Here is an 11,604-nt window from a genome sequence, read left to right on the forward strand (position 1 = left end):
CAATCAGAAAACAATTTAAAAATGGCATAAGAACATATCTGTCAGTAACTATTTAAAATGTAAATGGGCTAAATTCACCAATCAAAAGGCATAGAGTAGTGATCAATTGAAATAGTAGAATTGGAGGACTTTGAACTCACCTTCCTCCATGAACACATTAAAAATATTCTACATGTGGAACAATTGTCACTGAAAACTAACTGGAAATGGCAGAAAGACTCCCATAAAACCAAACCTTTAAGAAAGATCCACACATAATTGGATAGAAAGGAAAGAAAAGTGGTCAGGTTGGGACATGTGCCCTTGGGAGGGGACTGAGGAAAAGGGAGATTACACAGTTGGAGAAGCTCCCTGGGGAGTAAACAGTTCAAGCCACAGATTATGCACTCCAATCTTAGGGTCCTACACAGTGCAGCTGAACAACCTTATCTGGTTGGAGGAAAACTGGAACTAAAAGGAGGGCTCTGGGAAGCATGGACTCCGCTCATGAGGAGTACATGTGCTGGCTTGCCTCCAAGGCAGGGTGAGGAGTGCACATTGAAGACTCTTCTAGTGGCTGATGGTTGTCCCACAACTTCTTCCAGGGATACCCCAACCAGAGCCAAGCAAATGCTCAAGACCTCATTACTCCACTCCATAGCACAAAGTTGGATCTAAGGCTCCAATGCCCAGGTAGAATGTTCAGCTGTGGGATGCAAGAATGACTTGGTCTTGGAGCTCCATCTGGGTGGGGCACTGATCATCATTGTCATGTCCACAGTGCCTCAGAAGTATCCCCAAATCTGATGGAGGCTGGCTCACCATAGTTTATGCCCCAATATATGCTGAGTCCATGCAGGCCATGGATGCCCTGTGGTGTGGCTTGAAAGGAGAGTGGGGATGTAGGAGTCTTGGGGGAGTGATTGGCTGTAAGGGACAAAGGGGACTTGGACCCAAGGCAGCATCTGAGCAGAGCAAGGGAAACAATTGCTGGTGCCTACAATTGCAGCACATCAGAGACAACTTGGACCTCTGTCTGCCTCGGGTCTCTGTCTGTCTCGGACCTCTGCTCTGGCAAGAGTTGAGAGAACATACAGGCCAGACATTGATTCATCACTTCCTCTGGTAGGAGCAAGGGTCTAAGAGAAGGGAAAACACACGTTTAAAGGGACCAGAGCCAGCTTAGGCCTGATCTTCAGGGCTTCTGCTCCAAGAACTTGAGGTCAGGCATTGCCTCAGGTAAGTCAGGGGCAGCACTGAGGAGAGGAAAAGTTCCACCTCACACTTGGCTTAAGCTCTAGCCCCTCCATCTACAGCTCCATTCCCTACCAAGAAGATAGCTGCCAGCACACCCTTAGGAAAGATGTAACAACATTAAATTGAGCTCTCCCATCCAAAGGCATTGGGCATACAAAATTGGTATAGGGATGCTGCCATATAAGGACATCAATTTGAGATAAAAGTAGGTAACTATTCCATCTAAATTCACGGAAGTAGAGAAAGTTAAGCAAAATAAAAAGGCAGAGGAGCTACATTCAATTTAAAAAGCAAGAGAGGAAAAGCCCTGAAAAAATAAATAATGAAACATAAATAAACACTTTACTAGATAAAGAATTCAAGTCATTGGTAATAAGAATGATAAGTGAATTAGATAAAAGAATAGATGAACACAATAAGAATTTTAACAAAGAATGAGAAAATATTAAAAAGACCCAAACAGAAATGAAGAATTCAATAAATTAAAATAAACACACTAGAAAGGAATGAATGGCAGATTAAGAGACACAAAAGATCACATAAGTGGTCTGGAAGATAGAATAATGGAAATCTCCCAATCAGAATAGTGAAAAGAAAAAAACAAATTTGGAAAAAAATAGTTTAGAAGATTTCTGGGATAAAACTGTGCACTAACATTCACATTACAGGAGTCCCAGAAGAAGACAGAGAAAAGGGAACTGAAAATGTATTTGAATGGAATTATGGTTGAAAACTTCCTAAACATGAAGAAGGAAACAAATATCAAGTTATAGGATGGAGAGAGGATTGCAAACAAGATGTGCTTAAACAAATGCACACTAAGAGGTATCATAATTAAAATGGCTAAAGTTAAAGGGAGGATCCCAAAGGCAGCAAGAGAAAAATAAAGAGTCACATACACAGGAATCTCCATAATGTTATCAGCTGATTTCTTTGCAAAACTTTGCAGGCCAGAACAGGGTGGCATGATATATTTCAAGTCCTGAGAGGGGAAAACCTGCAACCTAGGGTATTCTACCCAACAAGATTTTCATTTAGACTTGAAGGAAAGATAAAGAACTTCACAGATAAGCAAAATCTACAAGAGTTCATTAATACTAAACCTACCCTAAAAATGTTTAAGTGTCTTCTCTAAGTGGAAAATAAGTAAGAATATATGGGAAAAGGAAAATCTGATCAGGAAAAGCAAATATATAAGGGCTGAGGCTCAATCACTTTTTTAAAAAAGATAGCATGTTAATTAAAAGACAAAAATTGTAAGAGCAACTGTAACTACAATAAACAATGAAGGGACAAACATGAGAGTGTAAATTATGATATCAAAAGCACAAAATGTGTGATAGGGGAGTACAAAATATAGATCTTCTAGAATGTGTTAGAATTAAATGACTACTGGTTTAAAAGAGTAGATGTAGGTCAACAAATATGAACCCCATGATAACCAAAAATAAAAACCACCTACAATGGATACACAAAAAATAGAGAGAAAGAATCACAAGCATACTAGTAAAAGAAATAATCAAACCACAAGGGAAGAAACAATAAATGAAGAAATGAGCATAGAAGAACTACAAAAAGAACTTGAAAACAAATATTAAAATAACTAAGTACCATTAATAATTACATTTAATGTCAATAGACTAAATGCTCCAATCAAAAGGCATAGGGCCACCAACTGGATAAAAAAAAAAGACACATTTATTTTCAGACTACAAGAGACTCACTTCAGAGCTAAGGACACACACAGACTGAAAGTGAGGGGATGGAAAAGATTTCTTGCAAAAGGAAATGAAAAGAAAGCAGTAGTCCTGGGAGGAGGAGGAGGAAAGCTCGGCCAGCAGGGAGCCAGGAGGCAGAAGGAAGGGGGTCTTGGAAAAAGGCCTGGCTCCAGAGAAGCCCTCTGCTCCAGAGAAGACATCAGTGCCTGAAAAGAGACCAGACTCCAAGATCTCCGAGAAGGCCCCCAGCCCCAACAAAGTGTCTGTGTCAGAGAAGATTGCAATGTTGGAAAAAAAAAAAACTATCTCTGAAAGAGATCAGTTCTAGGGGAAAAAATGCAAAAAACAAAACAAAAAAACAGTTCTCAGAGAAGCTGCCAGCCCCAGAGAAGACATTAGACTCGGAGAGGAGACTGGTGTCTGAGAAGGCAACAGTCTTTGAGAAGACCCCAGCCATATAGACACAGCTGGTCTCGTTTAAGGCAGCAGCCGCATGGCAGCCCCAGGACAGGGAGCAGCTGGCCATTGGGGAGAGCCCATCCACCACTGAGGGGCAGAGAAGGGCCAGCCCTGAGAAAGAGCCTCTGTTCTCAGCAGGGCTGTAAAAGCAAGGGACAGAGTCTCTGATTGTGGCTTGCCACCTCCCATCCACCACTCTCCAGATGAAAATCCCCAGCAAGGAGGATGAGGCAGACACCTCCTCACCCACCCAGTCCACCTACAGCACCTCCCTCCAGCACTCCAGCCCAAGGAACATCTTTCGGATAAGCCCCATGAGGGACAACTCCGAGACCACCTTAACCTGCAGCACCAGCATGAGGCTCCCTAACATCACCGTCAAGTTAAGCCAGAAGCTGGAGTGATACCACACAGCTATACAGAGATCAGAATCATTCAGGTCTCCTGGCTCCTCCTGCACTGAGTTCTTGGTGGCTCCCATGGATGTGACCAGCAAGTAACACTTCTTTGAGAAGGAGCTGGTGGGTCAGAGCTGAGAGGACCCAGCCTCCAGCAGGAAAGAGAAGCTGAGGCTCTTGGGGGTTGTAAAATCAAGGCTCAAACTGGATCAGCAGGACCCAAGAGTCTGGAGATCAGGACCCCTAGGAAGTTAAGAAAGAGTCAGCACCACCAAGAGAACCCTGTGGTGGAAGAAAGCAGATGCCTCCCTGGATGCTGAGGGGTGAGGAGCCCTCCCCTTACAGACAAACAGGTGCTCTCAGGGCCCCTGTGACACCCCTATATTGCCACCTTGCTTCCTTTCTGCCTGTGGCCCTGGGACCAGGAATGTTGGGGAGAATTGGCTGGCCAAGCTTCAGGGGCAGCAGTGCTGGCACCTAGTCCTGCTACAGGCATGGTGGTCCCTGGGCCCCAGAACTTGCTCCTGGCGGTCTGCACCACAGACCTCGGCTTCCATCCAAAGATGGTGACTCCTACTCTCTGCTCCCTTCAGTGTCAGGGAGGCACTGTCCCACAAGAACCCCAGGGCCTCCTGTGTGGTCTGCGCCCAGCAGGTATCTCCCATTGTGTGCCTCATTGAGCCAGCCCACACCCTCTGTCCTCATATGCACCATCCTCCACGTGCCCCATCCCTCATTGTCCACCCTCACATCCCACCCTGACCCCTGCTTGGTATGCTGTGCCTCGTTCTGAGGAAAGCACTGATAAACTCATTCACTCTCAGGTGTAAGTGGCTTAATGTAACTTAAAAACACTTCTTTCCTGGAGAAAAAAAAAAAGAAAGCAGATATAACAATACTCATATCAGACAAAATAGGCTACAAAACAAAGGCTATAACTCTTCAGCAAATGGTGTTGGGAAAACTGGACAGCAGCATGTAAATCAATGAAGCTGTAACACACCCTTACAATATACACAAAAATAAACTCAAACTCAAAATGGATCAAAGACTTAAACATAAGACAGGATACAATAAACCCCCTAGAAGAAAATATAGGTAAAACATTATCAGACATACATCTCAAAAATGTTTTCCTAGGGCAGTCTACCCAAGCAATAGAAATAAAAGCAAGAACAAACAAATGGGACCAAATTAAACTTATCAATTTCTGCACAGCAAAGGAAACCATAAGTAAAACAAAACGAAAACCTACGGAATAGGAGAAAAATTCTGCAAATTAAACTGACAAAGGCTTAATCTCCAGAATATATAAGCAGCTCATACAACTTAAGAAGAAAAAAACAAACAACCCAGTCCAAAAATGGGCAGAAAACCTAAACAAGCAACTCTGTGAGGAAGAAATACAAATGATCATTAGGCACATGAGAAAAATGCTCAATATCACTAATTATCAGAGAAATGTAAATCAAAACTACAATGAGATATCACCTCACACCAGTCAGAATGGCCATCATTCAAAAGTCTGCAAATGACAAATGCTGGAGAGGCTGTGGAGAAAAGGGAACCTTCCTACACTGCTGATGGGAATGCAGTTTGGTGCAGCCACTGTGGAAAACAGTATGGAGATCCCTCAAAAGACTAGGAATAGATTTACCATATGACCCAGTAATCCCCCTCCTGGGCATATATCCAAAAGAAACCCTACTTCAAAATGACAACTACACCCCAATGTTCATAGCAGCACTATTTACAATAGCCAAGACATGGAAACAGCCTAAATGTCCATCAACAGATGACTGGATAAAGAAGTGGTGGTATATTTATACAATGGAATACTATTCAGCCACCAAACCTGACAACATAATGTCATTTTCAGCAACATGGATGTTCCTGGAGAATGTCATCCTAAGTGAAGTAAGCCAGAAAGAGAAAGAAAATTACCATAGGAGATCACTCATATGTGAAATCTAAAAAATAAATAATAAATACAAAGCAGAAACAGACTCATAGACATAGCACACAAACTTGTGGTTGCCAAGGGGGCAGACGGTGGGAAGGGACAGACTGGGATTTCAAAATGTAGAATATATAAACAAGATTATACTGTATAGCACAGGGAAATATATACAAGATCTTGTGGTAGCTCACAGTGAAAAAAATGTGTCAATGAATAATATGCATGTTTATGTATAACTGAAAAAATGCTCTGCACTGGAATTTGACACAACATAGTAAAATGAATATAACTCAATAAAAAATGTTAAAAACAAAACAGACAAAAAAGAGAAAGATGCCATGAATCTTGTAGGAGAAAAGGAAAAAAGAACGAAGGAAAAGCAAAACAGTGCAGGACCAGTCCTGCGGGAAGGGAGTGGCAAGGGAGGAATAGTGCTCATTCACTAAATCTCCCCCTCTCCAATGTAGAGGTCAGTGGGATGGAGGGGGATCCTCTGAGGCTCAGATCTGTATGGAGCACCCCTTGACCAACAGAACTAACTTAAACGGGCACAAAGTGTTCCTGTGGCACCTAGCTGGAGATGCAAGCCAGCAGCTGGGAGACGGGACAGGCTGCCCGAGCTGGGCAGAGGACTGGGGTAGCTGCACTGAGGCAACCCTGGGGGACTTCAGGGTGCTGTATGCCGTGGCTGGGTGGTGATACAGAGCAGAACAACCTGGGTACCCCAGAAATTATGGAAAAATCATGCAAAGCAACAGTGATGGTGAGTCCTGGAGGAAGGGGCGCCATAGCCTTTGTCTTCTCAGACCCATGGTGCTTCTCAGGAGAAGAGAGGCAGGGCTCAGCCACAGCCGCCATATACTCCTGTGTGCAGCCCCAAGGCGAGGGAGAGGCCAAGACATGAATCTGTACCTGGGGGCTCCACAAACTCCTAGGCAGGACTGAGAGTATTTATAGCCCAAAGCAGATAGGAACTTTGTGCTGTGGTACCTCACAGAACTTGTGCCACCAAGACAGACAAGGACTGAGTTATGGCACAGAGCAGGGGCGGGGCTGTTCCATGGTCTTCCCCAAGCCCGCCTACTTAGCACAGACCTGAGGCAGAGCAGGTAGCTGTACAGAGCAACCAGCGCCCGGAGAGGGTGGATGGCCACCCACTTTCCTGGCAGGAGCACAGCACCTGACCTCTATGCTGGGAAGGGTCTTGATCCACCCACCTAACTCGCCCAAGAGCAGCATCTGACTGCTTGCCAACAGGCAATGGGAGCAGGACAGATGAGGGTGCCAATGGAAGGCCTCTGGAAACAGCAAGCAGAGTGCACAAAATGGCAAAGACAGAATGATCTCTCATTAAAATCATAAAGAGTGTGCAGTCTTCATGAGAACACATCCCCTTTTTTTAATCTGTTCTATTTTCTATTACATTTTTAATCTTTACTTTTTAAACAATTGTATATGTTTACAGTTTTAATCCCTTTAAAATTTTTCTTTTAAAATATTTTTATTATTATTATTTTTAAAAATCCACCTCATTTCATTTTATTTCTCTTGCTTTTGATCTCTTGTTATTAATTATACACAGGTTTCAAATATTGTTTTTTGATTTTTCTTTTATTTCTTTAAGGTTTATAAAAGACATCTCAACTCGATTGCTATTCTGATTCAAATTGCTCTAATATTATTGAGTATACATGCTTTTCAAACATTTTTCTCCCTTATTTTAAAATTATCTCTATTTTTTAAAGTATTATTCCTGCATAGGGTATAGATAGATAAATATACTCCTTAAAGAACACAATAGATAACTGATATACCTTGAGCCACAGTACCACAGAGATAAGAGCATGATGTAGAAGCTGATGAATGACTCCCAATTAAAAGAGCAAGAAAAATCCCCTGAAAGAACGATCAATGAAAGAGACATCGATGGCTGACTGGATCAAGATTTCAAAAAAGAAGGGATCAAAGTACTGAGGGAACTAAAACAGATAGTGTTTAGAGATATAAAATATGTCAAAAATGAAACTGAAGCTATAAAAAAGAGCCAGGTAGAATTGGTAAACTCATTTGTTGGGATGAGAGCTGATCTAAAGGCTGAACAAAGCAGGCTAGATAATGCAGAGGAAAGAATAAGTGACCTAGAAGACAGGACAACAGAAAGCACCCAATCAGAACAGCTGATAGAGAAACAAATTAAAAACAATGAAAACATTATAAGGGACCTTTAGTATAATATAAAGCATGCCAATCTATGCATAATAAGGTTTCCAGAACGGGAAGAAAGAACAAAGGGGATTGAAAAGGTATTTGCAGAAATCATGACTGAAAACTTCCCAAACCTAAAGAAGGAATCATATATCCAACTACAGGAAGATCAGAGAGTCCCAAACAGGAAGAATTCAAACAGACCCACACCAAGACATCATAATCAAGATGGCCAGAGTCAAGGATAAAGAAATGATCCTAAAGGCAGCAAGAGAAAAACAAAGAATGAGTTACAAGGGAACACCCAAAAGGCTCTCAGCTGATTTCTCTACATAAACACTACAGGCCAGAAGGGAGTGGCAAGATATACTCAAAGTCCTGGATGATAAAATGATGCAGCCTAAGATACTCTATCCAGCAAGGCTATCCTTTAGAATACAAGTAGAGATAAAGAAATTCACAGACAAGGAAAACTAGAAGAATTTAGCAATACTAAACCCATGCTAAAAGAAATATTGAAAGGTGTATTCTAAATTAAAAAGAAGCAAGATGCTACAGAAATGAGAAACTCAACTGGAGAGGTGATAACTACCATGAATTACAAATAGAAAAAACACAAACTTGTAAGAGAAGACATCTAAATCATTGAGAGTGGGAGAGTGAAGCAAGAAAATATAGTATTTTTTTCTTTCTTTTTTAAATTTTTTGTTCTCCGTAAGATGGGTTTGAGATTATATTACTATCTGTTTAATACAAACTATTATAGTAATGGGTTAATAGTCTTACAAAAAAGGGTAACCACAAGCCAAAAATTACAAGAGAGTTACAAAAACTAAATAAAATCCATGATAACTCAAAGAAAAATTACCAAACCACAAAAGGAAGAAGAAAGGAACAAAGAAAAAATACCAAATCAGCTGCAAAAATAAGTTCAAAATGACAATAAACACACATCTATCATTAATTACAGTGAATATTAATGGACTAAATGCTCCAACCAAAAGACACAGAGTGGCAGACTGAATAATAAAGCAAGAACCTTCAACGTGCTGCATACCAGAGACCCACGTTAGGGAGAAGGACACATATGATTGAGAGTGAAAGGAAGGAAAAGGATATTCCATGCAAATAGAAGAACCCAAAAAGCAGGGGTAGGAGTACTGATTTCAGACAAAATAGCCTTTAAAACAAAGGCAATAAAGAAAGACAAAGAAGGACATTTTATAATGATTAAAGGAGTAATACAAGATGAGGGTATTACACTCATTAACATACATGCATCCAATATAAGAGCACCTAAGTAAATAAAACAATTACTAACAGAGATAAAGGGGGATACAATCATAGTTGGAGCTTTTAACACTGCATTAACACCACTAGACATATCTTCCAGACAGAAAATAAATAAGGCAACAGAGAAATTAAATGATACAATAGAAAAATTAGATTTGGTGGATATTTTCAGAATATTACACACTGCAAAAAAATAGGATATATATGCTTTTCAAGCCCACGTGGAACATTTTAAAGGATTGATCATGTACTTGGGCACATAAGAAGCCTCAACAATTTTAAGGAGATCGAAATCATCTCAAGCATCATTTCTGACCACAGTGCCATGAAACTAGAAATCAACTACAGAGGAAAAAAAGGAGAAAAAAGGAAAGCATGGAGATGAAAAAACATTGTTATTAAAAACCAATGGGTCAATCTGGAAATCAAAGTTGAAATTAAAAAATACCTTGAGACAAATGAAAATAAAAACACAATCACACAAAATTTATGGGACACAGCAATGACAGTGCTAAGAGGGAAATTTATATTGATACAGGCCTTCCTCAAAAAAGAAGAACAATCTCAAATAAACAATCTAACCCACCAGCTAAAAGAATTAGAAAAAGAAGAGCAAAAAAATCGCAGAAGTCAGCATATGAAAGGAAATAATAAAGACCAGGGAGGAAATAAATAAAATAGAGATTGGAAAAAACAATAGAAAAATTCAATCAAACCAAATTCTGGTTTTTGAAAAAGTAAGTAAAATCGAAAAACCTCTGGCAAAACTCACAAAGAAGAAAAAAGAGAGAGAACAAATTAGCAAAATAAAAAATCATAATAGAGAAATTACAACAAATACTGCAGAAATACAGAATATCATATGAGAATATTATGAAAAACTATATGGAACCAAACTGGATAACCTAGAGGAGATGGACAAGGTTCTGGAAACATACAGTCCACCAAGACTGAATCAAGAAGAAACTGACCACATGAAAAAACGGATCACTAGAAATGAAATCAAATTAGCAATAAAAAACTTCTCTACAAATACAAGTCCACGACCAGATGGATTCACTGTGGAATTCTACCAAACATACGAAGAAGAACTCATACCAGTCCTTCTCAAACTCTTTGAGAAGACTGAAAAGGAGGGAATCCTCCCAAATTCATTCTATGAAGCCACAAATACTCTGATGCCAAAACCAGGCAAAGACACCACCAAAAAAAGTATTACAGACCAATACCACTGATGAACATAAATGCAAAAATCTTTACCAAAATATTAGCAAATTGAATCCAGCAGCACATAAAAATGATTATACATCATGACCAAGTGGGAATCGTCCCAGGGACACAAGCGTGGTTCAACATATGGAAATCAATCAATGTAATACATCAACAAGAGAAAGGACAAAAAAACACATGATCATCTCAATAGATGCTGGAGAAGCATTTGATAAAATTCAACACCTGTTTATGATAAAAACCCTCACCAAAGTGGATATAGAGGGAACATATCTCAAAATAATAAAAGCTACATATGGCAAACCTACAACCAGCATAGTATTCAATGGTGAAAAACCCAAAACTTCCCACTAAACCTTGGGAAAAGACAAGGCTGCCCACTCTCACCACTCCTATATACTTGGAAGTCCTAGCCACAGCAATCAGGCTACAGAGAGGAATAAAAGAGATCCAAATTGGAAAAGAAGAGGTAAAAGTGTCACTATATGCCAATGACATGATACTATATATAGGAGACCCTAAAAGGTCCACATAAAAACTACCAGAACTAATCAAAGAATTCAGCAAGGCAGCATGTCACAAGATTAAGGTTCAAAAATAAATTGCATTTCTCTACACGAACAATGAATTAACAGAAAATGAAAGTGAAGGATCAATCCCCTTAAAAATACCACCTAAAATAATAAAATACCTAGGAATAAATCTAAACAAGGAAGTGAAAGATTTATACATGGAAGACTATAAAACACTGATGAAGGAAATTTAAGAAGGCTTAAAAAAAGGGAAATATATCCCATGATCCTAGGTTGGAAAAATCAATATTGTTTAGATGGTCACACTGCCCAAGGCAATCTACAGATTTAATGCAATACCTATCAAGTTATCCAGGACATACTTCACAGAACTGGAACAGATCATAACAAAATTTATATGAAACCACAGAAGGCCTAGAATTGCCAAAACATTGAAGAAAAAAAAAAGAGGCTGGAGGAATAACTCTCCCAGACTTCAGACAATACTAGAGAGCTACAGTCATCAAAACAGCATGGTATTCGTACAAAAACAAACATATGGAGAAATGGAATAGAATAGAGGGCCCAGAAAT

The 11,604-nt window shown here is 39.9% G+C and overlaps 1 pseudogene; it reads left to right on the forward strand.

The window, feature by feature from the left end:
* The first annotated feature begins 473 nt into the window (after window positions 1-473).
* LOC102517999 lies at window positions 474-4,138 on the forward strand (annotated as a pseudogene).
* The last annotated feature ends 7,466 nt before the right edge of the window (window positions 4,139-11,604 follow it).

This window comes from Camelus ferus, chromosome X, assembly GCF_009834535.1.
Source record: "Camelus ferus isolate YT-003-E chromosome X, BCGSAC_Cfer_1.0, whole genome shotgun sequence".
Taxonomy (NCBI): Eukaryota; Metazoa; Chordata; class Mammalia; order Artiodactyla; family Camelidae; genus Camelus; species Camelus ferus.